The following is a 22,287-nucleotide window of genomic DNA, read 5'->3' as shown; positions in this document are numbered from 1 at the left end:
GCGGTTCACATGTCCGCACCTTTGCGGCGGCCGCTGCCGCGGGTAGTGGAGGGTCCTTGTCAGGGGACACTGGGCAGGGTTACTTGCAATGGCGTCTCCTGGACGCCCTGAAGAGGGGAGAGCAGTCCATTACAGTGGAGGGTAGGGAGGTAGATTTATCGTTCTGGATAGACCGACATGGTCTGTCCGCCTTCCGAGAGTTAGGGGCAGAGAACGTTATGTGGTCTCTGCCGACAGCAGGGCAGGGTGGCGTCCGTAGGAATGTGGTCCGTCTCCGGTGGGAAGGCAATGAAACTTGCCCCTCTAGGGACAAGGTGGTGGAGCTTTTCCTGGGGATGGGCTTCAGGGCTGATGACATCTATGCCCTGATTCATCCCTATGGTGCCACCTTTTTCGACGTCAGCTTTGTGAGATCGGAGGGCCTAGAGCTCTTCTGGTCTCAGTATGAGCTGGCTCGGATTTGCCCTGAATGGCGAGGGTTTATAGTCCAGGCTATCTCTCGCCAAAACTCAGTGAAGAAAGTGACCGTGCTCACCAGTAACGAGTCACTTTCTGAGATGGACATCATGACCTGGCTGAGCAGGTATGGGGAGGTGGTCCAGATTCCCAAAAAGAATCTGGACAAGCATGGCATCTGGTCAGGGGCCTGGACCTTTATGGTAAAACTGAAGGTCTCGGGTTACTCGGTTACCCACATTCCCACTTCAACATTCTTGGGAAGGGACCGAATCCTGATCTTTTACCAGGGGCAGCCGAAGTTGTGCCACAGGTGCGGCAGCCCCTCTCACTTCAGCGCGGGGTGTACGGTGGAGAAGTGCGCAATGTGTGGAGGGGTGGGTCATCTGGCCGCAACCTGTAGGGACATTCGGTGTAACCTGTGTGGTGTCTTGGGACACCCGTTTAGTCGCTGTCCGCGCTCCTATGCCAATGTTGGCCTGAATCCGGGAGGTGCTGGTAGGGAGGAGGCGAGGACCAGACCAGCCGGTGAAGGGACTAGCGGCGGCGTAGGAAGTAAGGGACCGGTGAGGAGCAGAACTCCCCCTGAGGCGGGAGGGAAAGAGCAGCGTCCGAGGAGAGTGGTGGAGAGGGACCAGGGGATTATGTCCCTGCCTCTGGTCCCTAGTTCGGGGGAGCTTGCAGCTGAGGTCCCGGACAGTGAGATAGACGAAGAGGTCAGGAGGATGGTCAGGGAGGATGGGGCCACCTCTCCCTTATCCTCATCCAGCGAAGGTGTGGATGAGGGGGGGAATGAAGAGTGGCAACAGCAAAAGAAAAGGGAGAAGAAAAGGGTGAGGAAGAAGGGTAACTCGAAGGAGAAGGCAACCCGGGGCCAGGTGCCAAAGGAAGGCTCTTCCTCCCTTCCTCCGGTGGAGCTCTCCAACCAGTACCAGGCCCTAAGCGAGTCTCCCTTGTCTTCAGATGGGGGGGAGGAGGGAGGTCTGGTGCTGGGGGTTGCGGACAAGGATGTAGGGGCTAAAGGGGGCGCCAGGCCCTCAACATTGGGGGTTGGGGAAACCGGGCCTCTGGTGGGGAGGGTCGACCCAGGGCCTCCTGACAAGGGCAAGGGTGCGCCTGAAACAGTTGTGCCCGTTAAAGTTGTGTGTGGAACAGCAGGTATGGATGTGTCGGTGTGCCTGAAACGTGCTATATCATCCTCTGAGGAGGAAAATGGAGCACATGTAAAGGGTAAGGTGGGTGGGAAGAAGGTCGCTGTCCAACCTGATCACTCATGATGGCGGCACTCACCCCGTTGACGCTGGCGACCATTAATGTTGCCAGCATAAAGTCTGATGCGGCTAGGTTCACGGCCTTCCATTTTCTCGGCCAGCTTGATGCCGACATTTTGTTTTTGCAGGAGACCAGGTTGGTCGATCTCACGTCCCTTAAAAAAGCTAAGAGGGAGTGGGTACACGGGCCTTCCTATTGGTCTCTTGCGGCTGAGCCGTATAGCGGTGTGGCGGTCCTTTTCAAGACCGCAGATGTAGTATGCCGACGGGTTATTGAGTTGGAAATGGGGAGGTGCTTGATCTTGGATGTGTTCATAAGGGGACAAGAGCTTCGGCTCATAAACATCTATGGTCCCCAGACTAAGTGGGACCGCAAGTGTCTCTTTATGAGTATTAAACCCTTTTTGTTTTGTAGCCGACTGGTGGTCTTTGGAGGGGACTTCAACAATGTCTCGAGGCCCCAAGACAGAGGAGGTTCCAGAGACCGGTTGGCCTACGACAGCGTCGCCTTGAATAGCATAGTTAGTGAGGCTCGCCTAGTGGATGTCCACATCCGGAACACCACGGGCCACGCGGGTTACACTTATTTCAGAGGTAGTCAGACTAGGTCTAGAATAGACAGGTTTTATTTGAAGGAGGAGGCAGTCTCTTCACCTTTATCGGTGGTAGAGGTTGAATTCTCCGACCACTGCCTGATTATGTTTTCTCTGAATGTTACAGAGACTCCTCGGATGGGAAGAGGTTTTTGGAAGCTGAATTCGTCACTCCTGAAGGAAGCAGCTGTAAGACAGTCCTTTGAGGATTTCTTTCAAAGTCAGGTACCGCTACTGGGCCTTGGTAACACTAAGTCAGAGTGGTGGGAGATCTTCAAACATCGGGTGGCGAGATTCTTCCGCCAGCTTTCTAACCTCAGAAGCCTGAACAGGGATCTCCTGTATCGGGGCCTGAGGAGGAAACTCGAGGAACTTGTCTCGACTGGGGGTGGCCGTGAGGACATCACCAGGGTGAAAGCCTTACTCAAGAGATGTCAGTATGATAGGCACACATCTTTGGTTTTTGAGAGGGACTTCGGGAAGTATCGCTCACCCGACCCCTACAGAAACTGCAAGATGTCAGTGAGTAGTAAGATAGTGGCGGGTCTGAGGGACAGTACAGGATCCCTGACCAGGTCCAGGTCAGGGATCTTGGAGGTCGTCAGATCCTTTTACTCACATCTCTTGGGGAGGAGGGAGCTGGATCGAGATGAGACGTCGGCTTTCCTGGCTGAGGCCATTCCTGAATCAGGGGTAGACCCCTCGCTCGATGTCTTGGTGGATGAGATCAAAGAAGAGGAAGTTAGACTGGCGATTGACGGGCTCCAGCTCAAAAAATCACCAGGTCCGGACGGCTTAACGTCGGAGTTCTACAAGACCTTTAAGGACCTTTTGGTCCCCTTATTGACTCAGGTTTTTAATGAGTGTCTCTCCTCGGGCACTCTTCCGAGATCAATGAGGAGGTCAGCTTTGATCCTTCTTTCTAAGGGAAAGGATCCGTCGCACATTGAGAACTGGAGGCCCATAGCGCTTCTCAATGTGGACAGGAAGGTTTTGGCTAAAGTACTCTTTAATAGGTTGGTGAAGTTTGCGCCACGGCTCCTTTCTGAGTCCCAGCACTGCTGTGTTCCTGGCCGTAGCACTTTTAGTGCTGTTCTCGGTGTCCGGGAGGCTGTGGAACAGGGTAGGGCTGGCCTCTGGAAGGGGTATCTGCTGTCCTTGGATCAGGCCAAAGCCTTTGACCGGGTTGATCACGAGTACCTGTGGTCCACTCTTCTGAGGTATGGTCTGCCAGGGAGGTTCGTGGACTGGCTGAAGACATTGTACAGAGGGGCGGAGAGTTTCCCACTTGTGAATGGTTGGATTGGACAGGCCTTTGCGGTGGGCTCCGGCGTTCGTCAGGGATGTCCTCTCAGTCCCCTGCTGTATGTGTTCGCGATTGATCCCTTCATAAGGAGGGTGGATCGTGGACCAATAGCGGGGGTGAGGATGGACCAGGCGGGCGAACGGGAGGCCGCCCTGAAGGTAGTGGCCTATGCTGATGATGTTTCTGTTTTTGTCTCCTCAAAAGAGGAGGTGCGGGCAGTGATGTCTGAGGTGGAGGGCTACTCCAGGGCCTCTGGTTCCATTGTCAATCGGAGCAAGTGTGGGAGTCTTTGGCTGGGGGGAGGAGATCCCAGGTTTGATCTCCCGGACACCCTCCCAGAGCCCCAAGAGTATGCCAAGATCCTAGGCGTTGAATTTGGCCAGGGTGATTACCCAACCAAAAACTGGGAAAGTAGACTTAAAACTGCCGCCCAGAGAGTGGACCAGTGGAAGGGTTGGTCTTTGACCCTGAGGGAAAGGGTGAGCTTGTGCAAAGGTTTCCTGCTTCCATTGTTAATGTATCTAGGCAGCATTTGCATTTTGCCAGAGCCTCTCTGGACGCGGGTCTATGGCCTGTTTTTCCAACTGTTGTGGGGAAACAGGCTGAACCTAGTCAAGCGGGAGGTTACTTACCGTACGAGGAGACTAGGGGGGTTGAATATGGTCAACCCCGTGGTGTTCTTGGTTTGCACCTTTCTTAAGCTAAATATATCAAACCTCTGGAAAGAGAGGGCTCCTCTGTGGGTATTCTCCTGTAGGGGATGGTTGCAGTCCTTCTTCCAGGATTGGGAGACAGGAGGGCGTGTGAAGGATCTTCGCACACCGCACGGGCATCTCCCGGCTTATGTTACCCCGGTTTTGAAAGTAATACGCCGGTGGGGTTTGGGAGTGTGGGAGGTGAGGACTCTCACGAGGAAACTTCTCGAGGGGAGGATCTTATCGACCCATTTTCAAAAGCCACTGGCACTCAGGGACTGCCCAAGTCGGGATCTGGAGGTGGGGTTGCGTCTTTTAAATTCAAAACGGATCCCCGCGAAGTATTGGGACTTGACTTGGCGCTGCTTTCAGGGTAAGCTGTATGTGAGGGACAACTTGAAGTACAGGAACTCCGAGGATAGGAATTGTCCTCGTGAGAGTTGTGCTGACACGCTTGAGAGCATGGAGCACTTCCTGCTTCAGTGTCCCTTTAATGCAGAGGTATGCAACAGGGTGGGCGCTTCCATTGACTGGCCTAGGCTGGCGGGCCTCTCCTACGCTGAGTGGGCCTATGGAGCGTTCAGAGACCTTGGTGGACGGGACCAGTGCACTCTTTTTCTAGTTAGCCTAGTGGTTAGGTTTTTCACATGGAATGCACGGTGTTTAGTGTCGACGGGCAGTAAAATCCTCCCAGTGGGTGAGGTATGTAGCAACATCCTTGGTGACCTGGTGAAGATGCGCTCCTTGGAGTATGAAAGGCTGGGTGCATCGGGGGCCTCCCGTCTCTGGAGGGGTTTCTCCTTCCAGGTGCCTTAGTTCTGGATTGCTCCAAGCCTCCTGGTGGTGGGCTAAGTTCTCACCGTAGCTTTTTGTTTTGAGAATGGTATCATGAAAAGGGTTTACAAGCACCGAACCGGTGCGGATGGTATTTTTGTTATTGTTCTTGTTGTTATTATTATTGTTGTCTTATTGTTCTTTTACTTTGGGGGTTAGTTAGGTGGGGTGGGGGTTTTGAGGGGGGTTAAGCATGAACTTGGACTGGCCCGGGCCCAAAACTGTCGGGGTTCGCCCTAAGTCCGGAAGGACTTTTTCGGAACTTAGAGGCCGGTTCGGGTTGGGGGTATAGTGAGAGTTGGGGTAGTGTATGTGTTATTATGTGTTACTCATGATTTAAGTGTTGTGTGTTATTTCATATGGTTTATGTGGTTTATATTTTGTTATATGTATTTTGCTTCTGCATCTCTGGTTTTTGTTACGGCAGAATCAGGTGTAAGTGTGGAGGAAGTTTGAGGTATGTTTGGATAGGCTGTGGTTGTATGGTGGTTGTCAGGCAGGTGGGGTCCCTTGTATATACATTGTTTATGTATCGGTTATATTGCTGGAAATTGTTTTCATTACTTGTACTAGTTTGTGTTCTTACATTTATAATAAAATAGAGTTCCAGCTCCAGTAGCGTCCACTAAAGCTGCTGCAGTTAAAAAGCTTTTATAAGGATCGAGCTCGGCTGTCCACCGCAAGGCATCCTACTGCCAGTCCCAGCCCCTATGCCTTGGGGTGCCTCCTGATGCTCTTCACTAAGTATCCCATGGTCCCGAAGCATTTCCTTTGAAAAAATTAAGTGTCTAAACTACAGGTGGTGCAGCTTGCTTAACAGCCGGGATAATCCTCTCACTAGCAGACACTGCTACTAGGCACAAAGTATTTCCTGGGCTAGATGCAGTTAAAAATTTGTAATTAGATACTCTCGTTGGATGCTGAGAAAGCATTCCATAGAGTCTCCTGGCACGCCATATATGATTCTCTTAAAAAGCTTGGGGTAGGGGTCTAGGGGACCCTTTTATAGCCAAAATCACGGCCCTGTATCGCAATACGTCACCTAGGCTGAAGATAAATGGAACTGTAGCACCCTGAGGGCTCGGTTGCTACAGACGTATTGCACCTCACCCAGAGGTGTGATATCTCACTCTCAGGTAAGGATGGAGTGTGGATCAGGACCCGACACCTGCATGCATTACACCACATTGCCGTGGGGCAGGGCGACCAATATGCCCCTGAGATGGGCACGACAGTCCCTGTCCCTGGCTGGAGTGGGGGGAGGGAACACTGAGGAAGGGGAACCCTGTAGTGCAGGAGCAGGGAGGAAGCAGTTCCTGGGTGCATTGAGAAGGGAGTATAAAAGGTGGGCACCATCTTAGTTCAGTGCAGAGAAGTCTGAGCAGAAGTGGCAGGGAGCAGGGACTCTGCATGAGCTCTGCTCTGGGGGCGGGCCTAGTAACAGAGGCCCAGGCCTGGAAGAGGGAGAAGGAAGGAAGAGGAGCGGAGAAGGCTCCAGGAACGAGGAATGAAGGGATCCCAGGGGTGCGGACGGGCGAGTCGCCACCGCACGCCCGAATCCACCTGCGTGGAGGGGTCAGGCCAAAGGGGGAGACCGGTCCCCGAACTAGTGGAGGCAGGAAACGACCCTCAGCTAGAAACCGGAGGCTCTGACATTTTATGTGGCGCAGCCCCTCGCTACACCCGCTAGGAAGGCACCACATAGGGTCAGGGAAACTGGCGCCAAGTTTACCAAGAGGAGGCCCGAGGCAGCCGGACAGAAGTGTTGGTAAGAAAGGCCAGACAAAGGACACACAAAGGGGGTCCTCTGAAGTGCTCCAAAGTTATCTGGGAGTTGTCTGAGCCCCTCACCTGGTGAGCACAGTACGACGTGGGCAGCCGTTACCTGCAGACGTGGTCTGGATAATAAGAACTGTGAGTAAAGGCCCTGAACTGCATCACTGACTCCGTGTCGTTACTGCTGCTGCCCTGCACCATCACCCCCATCCTCCGCATACACTGCCCTGAGGCTATACTCCTCCCGTGGGGAGTTATGCTACGCTCTGCTGCACCCACAACACCAGCCTCAGTGGTCTGCCCTGTAGCGGCGGTTCACTCTGACCGCAATCCACGGGTGGCGTAGTCGGACATTTAAACATGAAAACCACATAAATAGTTCCGCCACTGGTTTGACCGCCCTGAGCCACGGAACTGGGTCGCCGCCACGAAGACTACAACCACCAGCATCCACCAAAAAGGGTCCGGCTCCGGGTGTCCCAAGGCCCAGGGGGTGCGTCAGAACATTTTCATCACCTTTCACAATCACCAATGGGACAAGGCAGTGATGTCCTCTGTCCCCTCTCTTATACATCCTAGTGACGGAGCACCTGCTCTCATCAATTCGCCATAACCCCAATATTAGGTGGATTGAGGTGGGAGGCACCGAGTACAAGTGCTCTCTATTTGCTGATGATGTCCTAGTATATATCACTCAATCACATATATCCATCCATGCTGTTATGGCTGAAATAGATCACTTTGTTACATGGTCAAATTTTAAAATCAATGCAGCGAAGTCTGAGGCCCTCGATGTCTCCCTCCCCAAATCCATATAGGATTCCATCCAGTCCAACTTTCCCTTTGCCTGGCCCTCACAGGGTATCAAATACTTAGGAATTCCTATTCATAGAGACCTCTCCCATCTATGTTATCTTAATTTTGGGCCCTTTATTGAACAACTCCATACAGACCACGGTTGGCAAGTTAGAACTGTAAGATTCACTACGTGAACCACTGGTGTTTTGTGGAAAAGCACATGTACACTGCGTTCCAAATTATTATACAAAAAGTGTTTAGGAGTGATAAGGGAAGAAATTGTTTGTTTGTCAGTTAAACTCATTGATGGTGATGTGTGTCAGGGCTCTTTATATCACTGTAAGCAATTGCAGACACCTGTGCTAATTAGTTTGGCAGGTGTGTCCAATGAAAGGCAAGACTACTTAAGAAGGCTGTCTCACATTATTAAGCAGCCTACATTTTCTGCCAAAATGGGAAAGAAAAAGGATGTGTCGGCTGCTGAGAAGCAACAAATTGTGGAGTGTTTAGGTCAAGGCATGACTACAATCAACATTGTGCGATGATCAGGATGAAGTGTCTTGGCAATCAAGAAGTATGTAGCTGATTCACAGTACACACGTGTGCGTGCTGATAAGGGCAAATTGAGGACTCTTTCCTACAGGCAATTACGTCAGGTTGAAAGAGCAGCGGCAAAAAAGCCTTGTCATAGCAGCAGACAAGTTTTTGAAGCTGCTTGTGCCTCCAACGTCCCCCGAACAACAAGATGCAGGGTCCTTCAGAGGTTTGCAGCTGTGCATGCGCCATCCTGTCGACCTCCTCTATCCACTTCACACAAGCAGAAACGGCTCCAGTGGGCCAAACATTACATGAAGACTGATTTCAAAACTGTTTTGTTCACGGATGAGTGCCGTGCAGCGCTTGATGGTCCAGATGGATGGAGTGGAGGATGGCTGGTTGATGGACACCCCACGCAAACACGGCTACAGCGCCAACAAGGAGGAGGTGGAGTAATGTTTTGGGCTGGAATCATGGGGAGAGAGATTGTCGGCCCCTTTAGGATCCCTGAAGGCGCTAAAGATGAACTCCATAATGTATGTGGATTTTCTCAAACAGCACTTCCTGCCATGGTTCAAGAAGAAGAACCGTGTATTTCACAGCAAGATCATTTTTCTGCATGATAATGCACCATCTCATGCTGCACATAAAACATCTGCATCTCTGGCTGATATGGGCATAAAAGGGGACAAACTTATGGTGTGACCCCCATGCTCCCCTGATCTCTACCCCATTCAGAACCTTTGGAGCATCATTAAAAGGAGTGTCTATGATGGCGGGAGGCAGTTCACATCTAAGCAACAGCTCTGGGAGGGTATTCTGTCCTCATGCAAAACAATTGAAGCAGAAACCATCCAAAACCTGACAAATTCAATGGACGAGAGAGTTCAGAAGCTCCTTTCGAACAAGGGGTCCTATGTGAAAATGTAACATCACCTAGAATAAAGTTTTGAGTTGAAAACTGTTTGATTTCAGTTTCTAACAACCTGCTAATGCTTATAATTTCAAAAATGACCATTTTTTTGGTCTTTATTAAAATGAAAAGGTTGATCGAAAAGTTTGGGGGATCTAAGAGTGTGGCAACCCAGTAGTCATGATTACTTCGAATTCTGACAATATGAGGGTCATGCTGCAGGTAGTGCAGCAAGAAGGCACTTATGTGCCTTGCGCATCTCGGAGCCCCAAAATTATTTTCCGGGCTAGATGCAGCTAAAAATTATTTTTCATTTTAAATCTGGAGAAGCTTTAGTATAGATGGCGTAATAGGATCAGTGCTGCACACTGCTACAAAGCCCAAATTATTTTCCAGTCAAGATACAGATAAACATGATTAGTAATTTGAAAGCTTAAAACGGTTGGTAGGGTGATTTTAACCAATCATCAAGCTTTTACTCTCCCCAGGATGACACAGGGGTAGAAAAGTCGTTTCGGATCCATGATTTGTTCATCTTTATGATCGTGAGTCTGTCTACATTATCAGTGGAGAGCCGCGTGCGCTTATCTGTCAGCACACCACCAGCAGCGCTGAACACACGTTCAGACAGAACGCTGGCTGCGGGGCATGACAAGATCTCCAAGGCGTAAGTGGCTAGCTCCGGCCATTTATCCAGATTGGAAGCCCAAAAAGAGCAAGGGTCCAGTGACACAGTCGTGGCTTCAATGTTTACTTGGAGATACTCCTGTACCATCGTCTCTAGGCGTTGACTATGTGTCAGACTTCTTGTCTCCTGTGGCCTTGCAAAGGATGGGCTAAAAAAGTGGTGAAATGATTCCGCAAAATTGATGTTACCAGCAGATACTGTGGTTCTGTTATGGTTTGAGTGCTGAACACTTGACGGTCCCACGGTTGGCAAGTTGGAACTGTGAGATTCACTACGTGCACCACTGGTATTTTGTGGAAAAGCACATGTAAGATTCTGCAACAGTCTCTGCTGATACTCCTGCATGCGTGCATCCCTTTCTATGGCAGGAATAATTTCTGCAAATTTACTTTTGTACCGGGGATCTAACAGTGTGGCAACCCAGTAGTCAGGATTATTTCTAATTCTCACAATTCGAGGGTCATGTTGCAGGTAGTGCAGCAAGAAGGCACTCATGTGTGTTGCGCATCCAGGAGCACCAAGTCCCTGTTGTGTTGGTGGCGAGGTAACAATCATGCTTCCTTCCTCTGTCCTCTCCCCCCAACCTCGCACAACAGAAATGTGATCAAGGTCTCCCTCATCTGATGAGTCTTCCATCAGTTCGTCCTCCACTTCTTCCTGGGCTCCTGCACCTTCCCCACTAGTTTGGCTGCTACCATGCGCCCTGGTAAAACCATCTCCCCCACCCTCACATGCCTGCCGCCTTGGTGCTGCCGACCGTCTGGACCTTGCAGATGTTAGCCCTTCCGCATACAACTCCTCCTCCTCTACTTCCTCCACCTCCTCTTGTGCCACCACCTGACTCCGAATTCTGTTTAACATGTGCTCCAGCATGTAAATCACCGGAATAGTCATGCTGATAATGGCATCGTCAGCACTAAACATCTTCGTCGCCATTTCAAAACTGTGCAGAAGGGTGCATAGGTCCCTGATCTGAGACCACTCCTCCAGCGTGATTTGCCCCACCTCTGAATCTCGTTGGCCCAGTCTATACGTCAGAACGTATTGCACCAGGGCTTGTCGGTGCTGCCACAGTCGCTGCAACATGTGCAGAGTTGAATTCCACCGGGTAGGCACATCGCATTATAGCCGGTGAAGTGGCAGGCCCAACGACTTCTGTAGAGATGTAAGTCGCTGAGCTGCGGGATGCGAACGGCGGAAGTGAGCACACAGCGACCGTGCCCTCTGCAGAAGGCCATCTAGTCTGGGATAGTGGGCTAAAAATTGCTGGACAACCAGGTTCAACACGTGAGCCATACAAGGCACGTGTGTGACATTGCCCCGGCGAAGGGCCGCACCCAGGTTTGCAGCATTGTCGCACACGGCCTTCCCTGGTTTCAGGTCCAGTGGAGACAACCATTCATGAAATTGGTTCTCCAGAGCTGACCACAACTCCTCAGCTGTGTGACTCACATTTCCCAGACATTTCAATGTAAAAACCGCCTGATGACGTTGAGCCCTACTGCCAGCATAGTAGGGAGGTGTGCAGGATCCCTTCTGCGCAGTTAGAAAGCTTGTGGCATGACCAGACATGCTTTGGGTGCAGGTGGAAGACCGAGAGGAGGTTGAGGAGGCAGAAGCAGTGGAGGAACTTTGACATAAAGAGGATTGACGCACAACTCGTGGGGACGGCAAGACTTGGACAGCAGCCCCTTGTCCTGCTGTCACCATAGTTACCCAGTGCCCAGTCAGCGACATGTAACGCCCCTGTCCATGCCTACTCGTCCAAGTGTCTGTGGTGAAATGCAGCCTGTCACACACAGAGTTTCTCAAAGAAGCGGTGATGTTGTGTGCGACATGCTGGTGGAGCGCAGGCACACCTTTCTTTGAGAAGTAGTGCCGACTGGGCATCTGGTACTGGGGCACTGCGACGGACATAAGGTCTCGAAAATCCTCTGTGTCCACCAGGCGGAAAGGCAGCATTTCTGTAGCCAAGAGCTTGCAGATGCTGAAATTCAACCTCTTAGCTTTCTCATGGCTAGGAGGAAATGGTCTTTTACTTGTCCACATCTGAGGGACCGAGGGCTGGCTATTGTGCTTAGACGGGGTTGATAAGGGTGTCCCCGGCAAACTGCCGGTCTGTGAGGAAGATGCACGCGGACATGTTAGGTTGCCATGATCCAAAGGTGGTGCTATCGATGTCGGACAGCGCTCAACACCAGCTGGTGTTACCACCTCCAAAGAAAATGATGACCTGCCAATCACGCTGGCTGTTGCGGGTAAAGAGGTGGCAGGTCTGCGCCCCAAAACAGGTGTGACTGCTGTCCCCCCAGTCACAGAGGATGAAGAGGCCGCGGATGCACAAGATATGGCAGACGGTGATTGGCCCGGCCGGCTAGGCCGCATTGTAGCACACTGAGCTTCCCACTGCAACTTATGCTTCATGTCCATGTGCCGGTTCATGCATGAAGTACTCAAACTATGTATTTTTTGGCCTCTACTTAGCTTTTGCTGACAAATGTTACAGATAACACGAGTTGGGTCATCTTTATCGATCTGAAAAAATGCCCAGGCTATGCAAGGCTTAGCACCCATGCGACCTGAAGAGCCACCACGACTTGTGGTGAGAGGCAGAGTTGTGTTTGAGGATGCAGTTGTTGACGTGCTTCCAGTACTACGTCTCTGTCCAGGAAGGCGCAACCTGACCTCGTCGTCACTAGCAACTTCCTCCACCTCCTCTGCTGACCTCATCTCTTGGCTGACTGTGGGTTGACAGTAAGTGGGATCTCCGACCTCATCATCATCACCCTGTGCGTTATCACACCCGTCGTCCTCAGAGCCAACCTGTTCCTGCCCTGACAAAAAACTAAAGTTGTCGCTCCAATCAGGTATTTGAGTCTTATCATCGTCTTCCTCATTGTCTCCACCAACAGGAGTTACAGTTTGGGAATGAGGGTCTACATTATGGTCAGAACCTTCTGCGTCTGGTCCTGGATCCGACTCATAAAGATTCTGGGCATCAGTGCAGATCATTTCCTCGTCTGGATTCACAGAAGCGCTGGAGTCGACCTCTGATTCCCAGGCTATAGTATGAGTAAACAGCTCTGCAGACTCAACCATCTGTTCTACCTCATACTCAGACGGGCAGCTGGAGATTTGGGAGCTGTGAGGAAGCAAGTGCGATTTGGGTGACACCTTTGAGGACTGGAGTATTTGTGATGTTGAAGTTGATGTGGAGGAGAGCCCACTTAAAGGAGCACTTGATATCCGTTGAAGCACCTGCTGTTTTTGTGCCTCATCTGGAATTTGTAGCGATTGGCGTGGCCGTAAGAAAGGGATCTTATCACATTGTCCGCTAAAAGAAGTAGACATTTTAGTTTGGCTGGAAGATGGTCTTTCTTCTGCAGATGTTACTGTTGCTTTAACACCTACCCCACGGACACAACCTTTTTTCCCCTTCCCAACACGCCTATTCCCCTTTCCACCAGCAGCAGGCCTTTTTCCACTCATTTTGGTGGTTAACTAATTCACAACTCTGGAGTTGTTTGCACAAAAAAACAATGGATGGTAACCGAGCAGAGCTGAGTGGCCAAACTGTGGTATTAGGCCAAAACTATTGGCTGGGTTAGATGCAGAAAAAAAATATTTTGAATTTGCAACCTGATGGAGGTCAGTATCGATGGACTAATACAAATAGTCCCACACACTGCTAGAAGCCCAAATATTTTTTCAGAGGTACTGTAGATGCAGATAAAAATTATTTTTAATTTGCAACCTGATGGAGGTCAGTATAGATGGACTAATAGACCAAGTCCCACACACTGCTAGAAGCCCAAATATTTTTTCAGAGCTAGATGCAGAAAAAAAATATTTTTAATTTGCAACCTGATGGAGGTCAGTATAGATGGACTAATAGACCAAGTCCCACACACCGCTAGAAGCCCAACTATTTTTTCAGAGCTAGATGCAGAAAAAAATTATATTCAATTTGCAACCTGCTGGAGGTCAGTATAGAAGGACTAATAGAACAAGTCCCACACACTGCTAGAAGCCCAAATATTTTTTCAGAGCTAAATGAAGAAAAAAATTATTTTTAATTTGCAACCTGATGGAGGTCAGTATAGATGGACTAATAGACCAAGTCCCACACACTGCTAGAAGCCCAAATATTTTTTCAGAGCTAGATGCAGAAAAAAATTATTTTTAATTTGCAACCTGATGGAGGTCAGTATAGATGGACTAATAGACCAAGTCCCACACACTGCTAGAAGCCCAAATATTTTTTCAGAGCTAGATGCAGAAAAAAATTATTTTTAATTTGCAACCTGATGGAGGTCAGTATAGATGGACTAATAGACCAAGTCCCACACACCGCTAGAAGCCCAAATATTTTTTCAGAGCTAGATGCAGAAAAAATTATTTTTAATTTGCAACCTGATGGAGGTCAGTATAGATGGACTAATAGACCAAGTCCCACACACTGCTAGAAGCCCAAATATTTTTTCAGAGCTAGATGCAGAAAAAAATTATTTTTAATTTGCAACCTGATGTAGGTCAGTATAGATGGACTAATAGACCAAGTCCCACACACCGCTAGAAGCCCAACTATTTTTTCAGAGCTAGATGCAGAAAAAAATTATATTCAATTTTCAACCTGCTGGAGGTCAGTATAGAAGGACTAATAGAACAAGTCCCACACACTGCTAGAAGCCCAAATATTTTTTCAGAGCTAAATGAAGAAAAAAATTATTTTTAATTTGCAACCTGATGGAGGTCAGTATAGATGGACTAATAGACCAAGTCCCACACACTGCTAGAAGCCCAAATATTTTTTCAGAGCTAGATGCAGAAAAAAAATATTTTTAATTTGCAACCTGATGGAGGTCAGTATAGATGGACTAATAGACCAAGTCCCACACACTGCTAGAAGCCCAAATATTTTTTCAGAGCTAGATGCAGAAAAAAATTATTTTTAATTTGCAACCTGATGGAGGTCAGTATAGATGGACTAATAGACCAAGTCCCACACACCGCTAGAAGCCCAAATATTTTTTCAGAGCTAGATGCAGAAAAAAATTATATTCAATTTGCAACCTGCTGGAGGTCAGTATAGAAGGACTAATAGAACAAGTCCCACACACTGCTAGAAGCCCAAATATTTTTTCAGAGCTAAATGAAGAAAAAAATAATTTTTAATTTGCAACCTGATGGAGGTCAGTATAGATGGACTAATAGACCAAGTCCCACACACTGCTAGAAGCCCAAATATTTTTTCAGAGCTAGATGCAGAAAAAAATTATATTCAGTTTGCAACCTGATGGAGGTCAGTATAGATGGACTAATAGAATGATGCTATGCCCAAAAGATTTTACTTCACTAGGTGCAGTAAAAAAATTGGTATTCTATACACAGGTGTTATATCTTGCAACACAGATAGGCTACTCCACTGACTAACACACTCTGCAATAGGCCAAAAAGGATTAGCTTTGCTAGATTCAGCCAAATGCTGTGAAAAAAACTTGCACAGCACTGGCACAGACCTGCCTGGCAAAAACTGATAGGAACTCATGTAACCTAGTCCTGAAAAGGACTCCAATTACAATTAGTCTTTACTCCCACAACCTATCTATTTAAGAGCACAGACCTCCCTGATAAAAGTCGTAGGAAATGCTGTAACCTAGTCCTTAAAAGGACTGCAATCACAACTATTCCCTACTCCCAAGCTATCTGTATATTTGTGCGAAAATTGGCTTGAAATTAACAAGGTATAAGCGCACACAGCAACAGCGGTGCCGTCTAACACACAGCTGCAGCAGTGAGAAAATGGTGGCGACGGGGAAAATGGCTTGGTCTTATAGGGCAAGGACATGTGACATACACTGCCAATGACACATGCCCTTGCTTGTGTGAAAAAAAGCACTTCGCTCCGTGTGTGCGCTGCTGATAGGCTGACAGATTGCACCTCCCCACTGCAAATGCGGGAAAGAGAAAAAAAAATGGAGATCTTCATTGTTCCTGCAGAGATCCATCCCCTGCCCCTCCCCCCACCCCGCTGTACACTCAAACTGCGTATTAACATTAATTTTCATCATTACTGAGAAAAAATCCAGTTATGATTTTGGTGCACGAACAGTTATCGAACATAACCTCGAACAGCCGAATTTTTCTCAAATTGTTCGTGTTCGCCGAACGGCTCGAACAGCGCCCAAAACAGCTCGAATTTGAGATTGGCGAACAGTTCGAGTAGAACAACGCTCATCTCTAATCACCATCAATGAGTTTAACTGACAAACAAACAAATTCTTCCCTTATCACTCCTAAACACTTTTTGCATAATAATTTGGAACGCAGTGTACATGTGCTTTTCCACAAAACACCAGTGGTTCACGTAGTGAATCTTACAGTTCTAACTTGCCAACCGTGGTCTGTATGGAGTTGTTCAATAAAGGGCCCAAAATTAAGATAACATAGATGGGAGAGGTCTCTATGAATAGGAATTCCTAAGTATTTGATACCCTGTGAGGGCCAGGCAAAGGGAAAGTTGGACTGGATGGAATCCTATATGGATTTGGGGAGGGAGACATCGAGGGTCTCAGACTTCGCTGCATTGATTTTAAAATTTGACCATGTAACAAAGTGATCTATTTCAGCCATAACAGCATGGATGGATATATGTGATTGAGTGATATATACTAGGACATCATCAGCAAATAGAGAGCACTTGTACTCGGTGCCTCCCACCTCAATCCACCTAATATTGGGGTTATGGCGAATTGATGAGAGCAGGTGCTCCGTCACTAGGATGTATAAGAGAGGGGACAGAGGACATCACTGCCTTGTCCCATTGGTGATTGTGAAAGGTGATGAAAATGTTCTGATGCACCCCCTGGGCCTTGGGACACCCGGAGCCGGACCCTTTTTGGTGGATGCTGGTGGTTGTAGTCTTCGTGGCGGCGACCCGGTTCCGTGGCTCAGGGTGGTCAAACCAGTGGCGGAACTATTTATGTGGTTTTGATGTTTAAATGTCCGACTACGCCACCCGTGGATTGCGGTCAGAGTGAACCTCCGCTGCAGGGCAGACCGCTGAGGCTGGTGTTGTGGGTGCAGCAGAGCGTAGCATAACTCCCCACGGGAGGAGTATAGCCTCAGGGCAGTGTATGCGGAGGATGGGGGTGATGGTGCAGGGCAGCAGCAGTAACGACACGGAGTCAGTGATGCAGTCCAGGGCCTTTACTCACAGTTCTTATTATCCAGACCACGTCTGCAGGTAACGGCTGCCCACGTCGTACTGTGCTCACCAGGTGAGGGGCTCAGACAACTCCCAGATAACTTTGGAGCGCTTCACAGGACCCCCTTTGTGTGTCCTTTGTCTGGCCTTTCTTACCAACCCTTCTGTCCGGCTGCCTCGGGCCTCCTCTTGGTAAACTTGGCGCCAGTTTCCCTGACCCTATGTGGTGCCTTCCTAGCGGGTGTAGCGAGGGGCTGCGCCACATAAAATGTCACAGCCTCCGGTTTCTAGCTGAGAGTCGTTTCCTGCCTCCACTAGTTTCGGGGACCGGTCTCCCCCTTTGGCCTAAGTAGTAGTAAGAAAAAACGCAGCACTACTGGACCTGGGTGCTTGAGTTGGGTCCAAAGCCTTGAGATATAGTGATAACCTCAGCACACCAAATGATATAAAAGGTACTTTTATTAGCAGTCCACAGTAAAGACGTTTCGGTCAACACGACCTTCATCAGTGTACTGCATGTAAACAGAAATATACAGGAATAGAAACATTATAATGATTGTGAGATTACAATTCATATATATTACACATATATAAAAAATATATAAAAGGAGGTCTATGTGTCTATGTAACCTTTATCCAGCAAATAAAGCAAGAAAAACGGAGCAACCTACCAAGTTACTGGGATGGGAGCAGGAGAAAGGAAGGAGATGGGACCCAATACTGGGATTCCTATGGAAAGAGTGCATGCTATGAAGTCATGTGAAGCTGAGATAGGGTGAGGGCTATAGGAGAGCTAAACATACCGTATTTGTCACGAAGTTGGAAATAAGTGCTGCCTGGATCGCGGTATCCACCGCTGAATGTATGCAGGGTGCACATTTAGAGGAACTTGCTATAAGTATGGGTGTAGGAGAGGAGGGTTTAGCTGTCAGCCAATAAGGGGAGTGGATGTACCGGTGAATCGCGTTACATGCGGTGACGTCACAGGAAGTGACGTGGAACGAGGAAGTGCCGGCTTATGATTGGTCCGGTGCCGCGCATGCGCACGTGCGTGCGTGTCAGCCGGCGTGCAGGTGCGTTCCAGGGACCAGGAAGTGGTTTCTGTATTGGAGTATGTGATACACTGCCGGAAAAGAGGAGCAGGAAGCGTTCCACCATCGGGAGAGGGGGTTGTAGAGTACAGGAGAGGTATGGGAGGATGAGGGTGGGTACGGATCCATTATCTGTAACATGAAATATAATGTCAGTTGAAGTTATATGACACAACACAGTCAAAACACATCACAATATTGTTATGATATCCTTGTGTGGTCAAATTACCATGTAATAGGTAGGTATGCATCAATCATGGTCCTCATGATAAATGACAAATAGATATTAAATTCCAGGTATTAACTCATTATGGAGTAAGAGGGATATACACATAAAAGCTGAGGTCCCTACTTGAACACTTTGGGATCAGGTGGGTTTAAATGAATGAGTGAAGATCATAATCCTTGTTGAGCCCTTTGGGATGAAGGGACTGCAGTTCATGAATCCAGAATGCCTCTCTCTGTTTGAGGGTCTGGATTCGATTACCCCCACGGCGGGGCGGTCTGATCTGCTCTATGACTTGAAATCGTAATTGGGACACATTGTGTCCTGCTGCTGTGAAGTGTTGGGGAAGAGGTAGAAGTAAATTTTTGCATCTGATGGTAGATTTGTGTTTGGAGATTCTGTCTTTGATGGGTTGAGTTGTTTCTCCTACGTAGACCAGGCCACAAGGGCATTTCACTAGGTATACAAGAAAATTTGTGTCGCAGGTGTAGTAATCCTTAATTGTGTATTTCTTGCCTGTTTGTGGGTGATGGATAGTATCACCTCTAAGGATGTTATGGCACTGATGGCAATGTAGGCATGGGAAGGTTCCTTTCTTAGGGGTTTGTAGGAATCTTTGCCGGGGACCGAGGGACGTTGTCCCTATGTCGGCTCGGACTAATGAGTCTCTGATATTTGGTGCTCTTTTGAAGCAGGGTAGGAAGGGTTGATGAAAAGATTTGATGGTAGGGTAACCTGTTTGGAGAATATTCCAATGTTTGCGTATCGTGCGATGTATAGTGTAAGCTAGAGGGTGATATGTGTGTACAAATGGAATACGATCGGATGTGTCTTGTCGTGGTTGTATGCGGTGGTACTGTGATTCGTATAGAAGATCCTGAGGGTATCCTCTTTCTACAAATTTCTGTGTCATTTCTTGTAGTCTGACTTCACGTAATGTCGTGTCTGTCACAATGCGTTCGACCCTCCGGAATTGTGATTTGGGGATAGCATGTTTCATAGGGGTTGGGTGGTTGCTTGAAAAATGTAGGAGTGTGTTGCGATCTGTGGGTTTCCTGTAGATGTCAGTAGTTAATAGTCCTGAACCATCTTTGATAACTAGAGTATCTAGAAAATTGATCTGATGTGGGTGGTGGTTAAGGGTGAAATGTAAACCAGGACAGGAGGTATTAAGAGCCATGAAGAATTCATCTAAGGTGTCCTGGGAACCTGTCCAGATGCAGAAGATGTCATCTATATATCGCTTCCATAAAATGGAATGTTCTTGAAACAGTAAATTACTGTATACAAACTGTGTCTCAAAGGTGGACATGTAAGAGTTTGCATAAGGGGGGGCTACATTGGAGCCCATTGCAGTCCCCTTGGTCTGTACGTAAAATGTATCCTGAAAGAGGAAGTAGTTATGTGTGAGAACTATTGTTAGTAGTTCTACGGTTAAATCAATTATTGATGGGTTGGTATCTGAGTCCCTCAGCATTTGTGTGACTGCTTGGATACCCCGGTCATGGGGAATCGAAGTATAGAGACTGGTGACGTCTAGGGACACTAAGATGGCTTCTGAAGGAACTTGTTTGAGTGTTTTGATAATCTCAAGAAAGGCACCTGTATCTAATAAATAAGATGGACTTTTTTGGGTAAGTGGTGTGAGGATTTTTTCTAAGAAAATTGCCAGAGGTGATAAGATGGAATCCGTGGAGGCCACAATAGGGCGCCCAGGGGGTTGGGTAAGACTTTTGTGGATTTTGGGTAGGACATAAAATACCGGTATAATTGGATGTGGATTGATTAAGTATTCGTACGTTTTCAAGTCAATGACATTGGCTGTTAAAAAGCGTTGTAGTGTCGAGATGATGAGTGTTTGTATTTTAGTAGTCGGGTCCGTAGATAGTTTACGGTATGTGGACTCATCATTAAGTTGTCTCAAAATTTCCGTGATGTAATCACACTTGTTCATGACCACTACTGCTCCACCTTTGTCAGCTGGCTTTATAATCAAATCTTTGTCCTCTTGCAGGCTCCGTAGGGCCTGTCGATCAAGGGGAGAGAGATTCGTCTGATAATGTGCTCTGCCCTTGTCGATATTGGAGCGCAATTTTTGAAACGCCCCATCCACGAACCCTATGAAGGTTTCAAGTGGATGTGTGCCTCGAGGAGGCCTATATTTGCTCTTGGAGCGGAGACCTAAGTCTTGGGCTGTAATATCGGTCGTAATGACTGGGGGAATGACGCTAAAAGGGTTATGAGCAAAATGGGTTTTCAAACGTAAGGTACGGTAAAAGCGTTGTAGCTCCATATCTAGTTTAAAGGTGTTGTATTTGTATGTGGGGCAGAAAGAGAGTCCCTTTTGGAGAACAGATGTTTGTGCAACGTTGAGAGTTTTGGAAGAAATATTTACCACCAGTTGTGGGTCTGTGATCGAGTGATTCGTGTGAAGTCCAGATTTCCCCTTGTTCCTATTGCCTCGCCTCGTCTTCTTCTGTTGGGACGTCTTCGTGTTTGACCTAAAAAAGGAACAGACTGAATAATAGGCTGTCTTTGGTCCATGTCGGACCCGGAGGAAGTATAGTCGGTTGATGACTTGGCTGTACGGTGGGTATATTTGTTTGTAGAAGGATTGTTTCGCCATCTGTGGGCGGGACCTGGAAAAAGAACGCAGACATCTCACTAATATTGAGTTACACTGCGCAACACTCACAGAGTATTTAAGAGTCCAGAGGATCCCTAGGGGATTGAGGGTACCAATCCGTCCTACTCTTTTTTCTGACATTCCCGACTATCGTAACAAATTTGAACTTATCCTTAATAAATGTTCTTTTGATTTGATGCTACTAACAGTGGACTTTTTACATAAGGCAATCACCACAACGAAGGAACAGATCAAAAACATCGAATCCCAATTGACGACCTCGATCAGCCCTGAGGATCTCCAGGCACTTCAAAGTAAAATCCAGACCAACATTGATCTACACAAACGTGATACCGAAACTAGAAAAAGGAATAAATTCGCTAGAGATCTCCAGGACTACGAACAGAACCGAGTATACAGATGGCGAGACAATCCCTCTACAAACAAATATACCCACCGTACAGCCAAGTCATCAACCGACTATACTTCCTCCGGGTCCGACATGGACCAAAGACAGCCTATTATTCAGTCTGTTCCTTTTTTAGGTCAAACACGAAGACGTCCCAACAGAAGAAGACGAGGCGAGGCAATAGGAACAAGGGGAAATCTGGACTTCACACGAATCACTCGATCACAGACCCACAACTGGTGGTAAATATTTCTTCCAAAACTCTCAACGTTGCACAAACATCTGTTCTCCAAAAGGGACTCTCTTTCTGCCCCACATACAAATACAACACCTTTAAACTAGATATGGAGCTACAACGCTTTTACCGTACCTTATGTTTGAAAACCCATTTTGCTCATAACCCTTTTAGCGTCATTCCCCCAGTCATTACGACCGATATTACAGCCCAAGACTTAGGTCTCCGCTCCAAGAGCAAATATAGGCCTCCTCGAGGCACACATCCACTTGAAACCTTCATAGGGTTCGTGGATGGGGCGTTTCAAAAATTGCGCTCCAATATCGACAAGGGCAGAGCACATTATCAGACGAATCTCTCTCCCCTTGATCGACAGGCCCTACGGAGCCTGCAAGAGGACAAAGATTTGATTATAAAGCCAGCTGACAAAGGTGGAGCAGTAGTGGTCATGAACAAGTGTGATTACATAATGGAAATTTTGAGACAACTTAATGATGAGTCCACATACCGTAAACTATCTACGGACCCGACTACTAAAATACAAACACTCATCATCTCGACACTACAACGCTTTTTAACAGCCAATGTCATTGACTTGAAAACGTACGAATACTTAATCAATCCAC

The sequence above is a fragment of the Phyllobates terribilis genome, unplaced genomic scaffold (genome assembly GCF_046119375.1).
Source record: "Phyllobates terribilis strain yellow unplaced genomic scaffold, ASM4611937v1 Scaffold_5__5_contigs__length_657084704, whole genome shotgun sequence".
In the NCBI taxonomy this organism is placed as follows: domain Eukaryota; kingdom Metazoa; phylum Chordata; class Amphibia; order Anura; family Dendrobatidae; genus Phyllobates; species Phyllobates terribilis.
Note: the sequence above shows the minus strand (reverse complement) of the source record.